Genomic DNA, 9,286 nt, shown 5'->3' on the forward strand with positions numbered 1-9,286 from the left:
AGTCCCATTTGAAATCAATAGTCTTTATCATATAAGAACCACACAGGAAGTATCGAGCAGGTTGCGATTATCAAGAGAAAGCCGAGCATAAAAGTTTTGAATAATCATTTCCCGGGAGAGCTCATGATTGGGGCATGAATATAACATTGACTTAAGCCTCCCCCAAGCTTGAGCGATGCTTTCTCCTTCGCGAGGCCAGAAATTATATATGTAATTACGATCACGATGAACAAGATGCATAGGATAGAACTACTGGTGAAATTCCAACTTCAATCGCTTATAATTCCAAGATCTCGTATCATCACATAGCCTATACCATGTCAATGCATCTCCCTTAAAAGATAAAGGGAAGACCTTCCTTTTGACAACATCATCGGGAATACCTACAAGCTTAAATAATCCACAAACTTCATCCACAAAGATAAGGTGTAAATCGGGATGCAATGTTCCATCTCCTGCAAATGGATTAGCTAGCAGTTTCTCTATCATACCCGAAGGAATCTCAAAGTAAATATTTTGATAAAGTTCAGTAGGTTGAGGAGAAACTCTTTGCTCTTCTGGTCAGGGTGAAGATACCCCGAACAAGCCCCTCAAAGGATTAGTTTCCATAGTGACAAGTAATAGAAAATTTCAGCACACTATATAAATGTTTCCTTACCAAGTTCCACTGACCAAAAGCGCTACACTCCCCGGCAACGGCGCCAGAAAAGAGTCTTGATGACCCACAAGTGTAGGGGATCTATCATAGTCCTTTCTATAAGTAAGAGTGTCAAACCCAACGAGGCGCAGAAGGAAATGATAAGAGGTTTTCAGTAAGGTTTTCTCTGCAAGCACTAAAATTGTAGGTAATAGATAGTTTTGTGATAAGATAAATAGTAACAAGTAACAAGTAAATAAAGTAAATAAAATGCAGCAAGGTGGACCAATCCTTTATGTAGCAAAGGATAAGCCTGGACAATTTGTAATAATGAGAAAGGAGCTCCCGAGGACACATGGGAATTATCGTCAAGCTAGTTTTCATCACGTCCATATGATTCGCGTTCGGTACTTTGATAATTTGATATGTGGGTGGACCAGTGCTTGGGTACAGCCCTTACTTGGACAAGCATCCCACTTATGATTAACCCCTATTGCAAGCGTCCACAACTACAAAAGAAGTATTAAGGTAAACCTAACCACAACATTAAACATATGGATCCAAATCAGCTCCTAACGAAGCAACGCATAAACTAGGGTTTAAGCTTCTATCACTCTAGCAACCCATCATATACTTATTACTTCCCCATTCCTTCCTCTAGGCCCAAATAATGGTGAAGTGTCATGTAGTCGATGTTCACATAACACCACTAGAGGAAAATACAACATACATCTCATCAAAATATCGAACGAATACCAAATTCACATGACTACTAATAGCAAGACTTCACCCATGTCCTCAGGAACAAACATAACTACTCACAAAGCATATTCATGTTCATAATCATAGGAGTAATAATATGCATAAAGGATCTGAACATATGATCTTCCACCAAGTAAACCAATTAGCATCAACTACAAGGAGTAATCGACACTACTAGCAACCCACAGGTACCAATTTGTGGTTTTGATACAAGATTGGATACAAGAGATGAACTAGGGTTTTGAGAGGAGATGATGCTGGTGAAGATGTTGATGGAGATTCACCCCCTCCCGATGAGAGGATCGTTGGTGATGACGTTGGTGATGATTTCCCCCTCCCGGATGGAAGTGTCCCCGGCAGAACAGCTCCGCCGGAGCCCTAGATTGATTCCGCCAAGGTTCCGCCTCGTGGTGATGGAGTTTCGTCCCGTAAGCTTGCCCACGATTTTTTCCAGGGTAAAAGCTCTCATATATCAGAAGATGGACACCGGGGGCCCACCAGGGGGCCTAGGAGACAGGGGGACGCGCCCAGTAGGGGGCGCCCCCCACCCTCTTGGACAGGGTGTGGCCCCCCTGATGTATTTCTTTCGCCCAATAATTCCTATTAATTCCAAAAACATGTTTCGTGGAGTTTCATGATTTTTGGAGCAGTGCAGAATAGGATTCCAATGTTTGCTCCTTTTCCAGCCAGAATTCCAGTTGCCGGCATTCCCCCTCTTCATGGTAAACCTTGTAAAATAATTGAGAATAACCATAAGTATTGAGATATAATGTGTAATAACAGCCCATAATGCAATAAATATTGATATAAAAGCATGATGCAAAATGGACGTATCAGCCAAGCCCTTCTCAATCCTCAAGGTGGAGGCAATCAGATAGACAAGCTGATCTTGCTTGCTCTTCAGGAATACTTGAGATGCCTCTTCAGCAGTTGGCATATTTGCAGCTTTCTCTGCCCTTGCCTTCTCTCTCTTCTCATGTGCTTGAGCTGATGATGGTTCATTCTCATTCATAACAACAATGTTATCCTCAAATTCAGGGTAGATGGGCAGGTGCTCCTTATCCAATAGATATTTGCCTGTGCCCATCTTGGAGTTGATGAGCTCCTGATTTGTGGGGCATACCCACAAGATCTCTTCTGATTAGCTGTTGTTCTTTTGATTGTTTCCACAATCAGACTCATGACTTTAAATTTCTAAGGCACATCAAACAAATGTAGCAAATTGATAGCATGTCCTCTGATCATCTTGTGATCACCTGACTTGGGTTTCAGCTTTCTCAAAACAAGTGAATCATCTTCTTCTGCAGCTTCAGGCACTGGGACCTTGTTCTTCTCCTCAGCAGGTATACTTCTAGTGTTCCTCTTGGGTTTAGGCTTTTGAGCTGGAGCAACAGCCTTTGGAGCAGCTTTGGGCTTAGATGGAGCAGCCCCTGATCTGATTGCATCTCCCATGAGCTTCTAAGCTTTGGGTGCTGGAGCAACATCCTCTTCCTCTTCATCTTCCTCATCAGAATCTCTCCTCATGGAGGGCTTGCCAAGAACTTTGGCAGTAGTTGTTCTTACCCTCTTCTTTTTCTTGTCTTCACCAGCAGCTTCTTCTTCTGATTCAATGGTGAACTTCATAGTTTCACCTGTGGCAACCTTCCTGGGTTTGGATGTAGGCACTCTCCTGGCAGGTGCCTTCTTGTTCATGCCTGGCTTGGTGGTAGCAGCACTGCCATATTCCTTCTTCATCACTTTCTTCTTGGAGGTGGCCTCATCCTCAACAGCAACATAATCCTCATCGTCAGAATCTGAGGTTTTCTTCTTCCTTGTCCTGGTGGCTGCCTTTGGCAAGTTGCTGGGTGTGCTCCTGCTGCCCTCATCATAGCTGCTTGAGGGACTAGTGCCCTCACTCAATTGAGCTTGCTCCTCAGACTTGTTCTGGCTATCACTTTGATCAGACATCTCTGCAAACTCACTAACAGCAGACCCTGTGAATAGATATAGATGAGTTAGAGTGGATGAGCATCACAAAGTACAGAGGTTTTGCAAAACAATCGAGTCAAAAACTTAGTTTTAGTTTTCCACAAAAAGCATTTCGGAGCTACCGATTTGTAAACTCGGTGATACCGAAGCAGCTTTTGGAACCTAAACTAGTGAACTCGGTCAGACTGACTCACAGTTCGGTGGCACCAAGACTGCTAGGGTTTCACAGAGAATCGAACTCGGTCACACCGATTGCAATTCTCGGTCAGACCAAAAATCGCATGTGCAATGGCCTAAGCCAAATCGGTGAGACCGATTTCAACAACTCGGTCGGTCCGAGATGAGTTCGGCGGAAACCTAACCCTAAATTTTCAAATCAAATCAAATCTACAGGATGTTTTCACTAGATAAGATGATTTCATACGTGGCAAGAATCATGGGAAATCAATGTGCTAGGAATCGGAGTTAAAGAATAGCACAAAGTATCAAGTTCATACCCTAACTCGGCGGTGAACTTGCTACGGCGGCAACGGCGAGGCAGATTGCCGTTGACGGCGGCAGAGACCAGTGACAGGAGGTCACTGGCGGCGAGAGGACGATCCGGAGACCCGAAGAGGCAGAGCAGGTTACGGGCGGGTGAAGAGTTTCGGAAAATTTTCCAAAATTTGACCCGTCAGTATATATAGCATGACCCTGTCGGTGTGACCGAGTGGAACAACTCGGTGGCACTGAGACGCAAAACTGCGAGCAGTTATTGCAACTCGGTGTGACCGAAAGGTTCTAATCGGTTACACCGAGATTGAAAACCTAGATCAACTTAGTGATCTCGGTATGACCGAAAAGGGTGAATCGGTCAGACCGAAATGCACAAAGAGGTTTTGGAAGTTTAAGTCTATGAAGAATCGGGGACTCCGAGTGCTCCTCACACAGAGTGGTTCAAATCTGACATGATCAAACTTTGTGATGTAGCATGAATAGAGTTTGAGACAAGAAAAGCATAGATAGCTAGAGAAGGTTCTTAGGCATTCTTGTCCATCCACTTGGTAAAAGGAAAGAAACCAAACAATCAAAACAACAAGTGGATGTCCTCGAATGAGTAAAATATGCAACCAACATACTCACACAATAAAATGGCAAATGAAATATGTGGCAAAGCATGCACAACCAATTCTAGCATCTATCAAACAATTGGCGATGACTAGGTCATCTATATATGAGTATATTGACTAAGGAGTCAAATGAGAACATTTGATCATAGGTCATACTCATCGTTTAAGCACAAGTGGGGTTACCACTTTTACATAAAGCATTGTTGTGTTCACACCATTAGAGTTGCTTTAGCTCAATTCTTAGAGTAAGTCTCCCCCTAGATGTGAGATCCCCCCTAAGAGGGATGAACTAACCTTGGGTTTTGTCGACGATGACTTCATGTAGGTGTTGAAGATGTGGATGCTCAATGTTGATGTAGATCATTTGGAGCAATCCATTGGAGTGAGTTGCACTTTCAATACCTACACGGCTTAGTCCCACAAGGAACAAACAAGGATATCCATAGACATAGAGTGATGCACACACAAGATGATGTCCATGAAAGCATTAGGTTACCTTGTCCCTTGTCTTACCAACAAGAGGGTTTGTGACTCCTTGAACTAGTGCAAGATGTGGAAGTTGATTGCACTTGTTCTTGCCAAAATGATAAGAGTGAAGTATGTTGGCGGAGTCACCCTCAAGAACTCTCTAGTTCTTCTTGTTTGGGATCCACATCATCTTGATGGGAATCCTTGGAGTTGTAGTTGTACTTGATGAAGTAGAACTTGATGTAGTCTTGGGAACCCACTTGACCAAGGCCTCAGGAGCTTCTTCAAATGCATCAATCTCCTCTTGAAGCTTGTCCTTGCCTTTTTGCTTGTGGTCTTGTGGTGGAAGATCATCTTGAGCTTGTGTCCCTTTGAAAGAAGTAGGATCGTACTTCTCTTGTTGAGGAACAAACTTCGTCTTGGGGTATTGATCTTCTTCCCACTCAACTCCATTGGCATTGAACTTTCGTTCAAAACCAACACCTTGATTCTTCCGGTGCCTTCCTTGCTTGCGTACAATTTCCTTGAATTGTTTACTTCCGGCAAGGCTCTTGTAAACACCTTTCTCTATAATTCCCTTCAATAAGCTATTTTCTTGCTCAAGTGTAACTTGGCTAAGAGAATCATTAGTGGAATCAAGAGAACTACTAGAAGCAACAACATTGGATTTAGCGTGATTATTGTTACTACTAGAAGAAGAATCTTTCTTGTTCTTGTTACTAGACTTGACTTGTGGCATATAAGTAGATAAGAGTAAACGCTTGGCAATGTAAGAAGAACTTTTCTTGCGAAGATCATCATTGATTGCCTTTAAAAACTCATGCTCTTGCTCAAGGTTGAGATTTTCAAAGCGTAACTTCTCATGAGTCTTTAAAAAGTTCTCGATGATCTTCCAAGATAGTTTCATGAGCTAACTTAAGAGTGTTTAGTTCTTTAGTTAGGCACTCAATCTTCTCCTTATCATTGGCATTCGTTTTATCTTGATTAGCATGATTATTTGACGTTTCATCATAGCATTCATCACTAGAGTTCTCAACAAATAAATCATCATCACCTAACAAGTCATCTTCATCACTATTAAAAAAGCTAGTACGTGCTTAAATGGGGTGCTAAATTCTATTAAAGAAATTAGCATACCTATTTAATTCTTGGGTTCTATTATTTATGCCACTAGTTGTGTATCACTACTCAGTTTTGCCATTAGAAGTTACAACTACTCAAAAATGCCATCGATCCATGAGATGCCTGCTCAAAAATGCAATTAGATATCTCAAAAATGACATTGTTAAGTTAGATGTTTGCTCAAAAATGACATTAGACATTGTTATTTTCACGTCAAGCCCGTTGACCATGTTACATGACAAAAATAAGCCGATTCTCACAATGATAAGTGTGGCCCCGCTTGTCAGGAGTAACCAAGCGGATAATTTTACAGGAAAATAAGAACGCCGTTGGGATCAAGTAGGCCCCACACTTTATTTTACTGTAGTGAGATAGAGGGAGAGCTGGCATGTTGGTCCATCGGTATTTATGTCATTATAACATGGCAAAAGAGATATGAGTCACAATAACGGTGTCCAGCACAACCCACCCCTCAAATAAAACTAAGCACCCTGGAATTCTTTGACAAAACTAAGCACCCTGAAATTCTTTGATAACTAAACTGCCGACTATATGATGTTGGCCATATATATTGTACGTATATAATGTGAAGAAACGAGTGGTAGTACTATACCAACTAAAAGATGAAATGTAAGAAATACTAGTATGTACATATTGAAGAGTTAAAGTAACGAGAAGAAACATAACATAGTTCTGCTGGGGGCTCAGCACAACACACCCCTCAAATTAGACTAAGCACACCTGAAATTAAACTATGCAACTAATCCGGGGCACACTGCATTAAAACCACCATGAGCAACGACACTGCCACCTTACTCGGAGTCCTCGTCCATGTCCTCGACTTCGTCCTTGTCCCTCTTCCTCTTGGCCGATACTTCTTTGCTTGAACCGCATGCTTGGCTCTTGCTCTTCATCCAACCCTTGTAGATATTGAAACAAAGGTAGCCATCCATTATAGCGTAGTGGATGTGGTCTATATCTAGTACATTCCACTGTCGTGCATGATGATGAAACGTGTGCGGAGGTTTCTCCAGTTTACCGTACGAAGGATACACCATGGCTCCTGCCAGGGTCAACATTCAAGGCTGACCACTGGAGGGCAGCAACCGGTTCTTCTGGAGGTCGAAGGGGTTGTCTACAATGAGGCCTATCTGACCCAGGACTCTTTCGTCGTTCGTAAAGTCTATATTAACGAATTTGACTAGGCCGCTCTTGAGGAAGTTCTTAAAATCCTGGCACTCAACGTCGGCATGGCATATGTGGTAGACCAAGCATAAGTCATGCACACAAACCTGGATCACGGCGGGCTTCTTCTTCTCTTCCTCCTTTAGATCCTTCTCTCGTCCCAAGACTGTGATACTCAACATCTAGCCCAGCGACCCACTCATCATTTGAGTTTTCGAACATGCGTCTGAAGCGAGCAAGGCATCCTTTCACCGTCGCAGAAGAATGGGTGTAGATGACGTCGAACTCATCGCCAGTGATGGTTCTAACCTTGTACTAACCGCTGATCATGGAGATTTGGGACGCCATGGATTTGGGAGGAGGGTTAGGATTAGTGGAACTGCCGTAATGTGAAAGGACGAGACGACTAGGAGCGAACTGCCGTAATGTTAAAGGACGTCCGAGGACGAGTAGGAGCGAACTGCCAGCGGTTTTTCGATTGTAAAAATGCTGAGTGGGGCGTGCGAACGGCAGGGTAGTGGCTTGCATGGTGGATAAATGGAATCATGCACAGTACTATGGGGGCCGAATTAGATGTCATGTCCACTCAACGCCCAATTAAATGGCTTTCGATGTCATGTCAAGCATCGGGAAAATTACAAGTGATACGAAGCTTTCCATTCTCCCATGATACAGGCTTCCGAGAGCCCTTGGATCTGAGATCGAACGGTTGCATGGCGTGATTCTAGACCTATGGGTGAATATCCTATCCTGGAGGGTTATTCTGCAAATTTTCAGCAACTTAGCATGCGACCGTTCGATCTCAGATCCAAGGGCTGCCGGCAGCCCGTATCATGGTCGCGCCTACCACGACCGTCACCTCGCTCGCACGGTCGCGCCCTTGGAGATTTAACATGGTGCGTTAGGCTATCTGATGTTGGCATGTCATACATAGTCATCACTTAGTGACTCATACTACACCAAGGTTAGCTATAAGGTTGGCTATAAGACTATTTTTTTACTTCTCTCTATCTCTTTCTTCGTAGTATTTATTGCATTTGCCAAGGAGTGACCTCTTCCAATGAAATGGTGCTTAGATGAGGTGCTAAGGGCATTAAATGGCTTAGCAATCAAGTCCCCAATGCATAGGTGCTTAGTTTTTTGTTGCTAAGTTTGCTTCATTTAATTAGCCATAGACTCAAATTGTCTTTTCACCTAGGTACACGCGCTTAGCACCGTTTCTTCCTTGGGTCACCAAACTAGTCTCTCTCTTCTTAATTAACTTGCCACATCAGACTTTATGCCTATGCGGCAAGCTTAGCACCTGTAGGAGCAAGTAAGTACAATAGTGGGCTATAAGCCCGCTTTACATGGCATTTTTGCATATGTGGAGGAAAGGCAAGGAAAAAGTGGAGAAGTGGGATCTCATGCAAAATCCAGCCTCTACATGGTGGAGCATTTGGAGAGGCACCTGTATGGAGGTGGTCAGGAATTGGGAGACTCACGCCGGTCATAGCGTCGCAGTTAAATGATAATGGCAAGTCAAATCACGGGGCCCCACCTGTCCAGCAGTAACTCGCTTTCAAATCACATAGCCCTACGTTTGCAGCAGCCTACTCCCTCATCTTCTTGTGTCTCTGTCGAACCGATTAGGCGGAACTGCCCCACCTACCACGCAGGAAAAGCCCCGCCCTCGACTTTTAAATAGTACAGTATACTAATTTTGTATCCATGGATTACGCCATGGAGCAAAGCCTCAAGAAAACTGCGATACACATGTACGAAGTATACAACATGCCCGTCGCATTCGCGTCGCACCCCAGATGGTCGGTCGGTTTGGCACGCTATTCTCCAAATGGAACACGCGTCATATTGCTTTTGCACACACATGTGGGACCGCAACTAAGAACCGACCATAGGCACACTCCCCGGCCCCACAAGTCGGGTGACTTAATAGAAGAGAGAGACGAGCGATAGTACTAGAGAAGTGTTGTACTACGTTGGTGCCTGGACGATCCCTGCAAGACACGGAAGATCAGTTCGTCCATGCATGTGA

This window comes from Triticum dicoccoides, chromosome 3B, assembly GCF_002162155.2.
Source record: "Triticum dicoccoides isolate Atlit2015 ecotype Zavitan chromosome 3B, WEW_v2.0, whole genome shotgun sequence".
In the NCBI taxonomy this organism is placed as follows: domain Eukaryota; kingdom Viridiplantae; phylum Streptophyta; class Magnoliopsida; order Poales; family Poaceae; genus Triticum; species Triticum dicoccoides.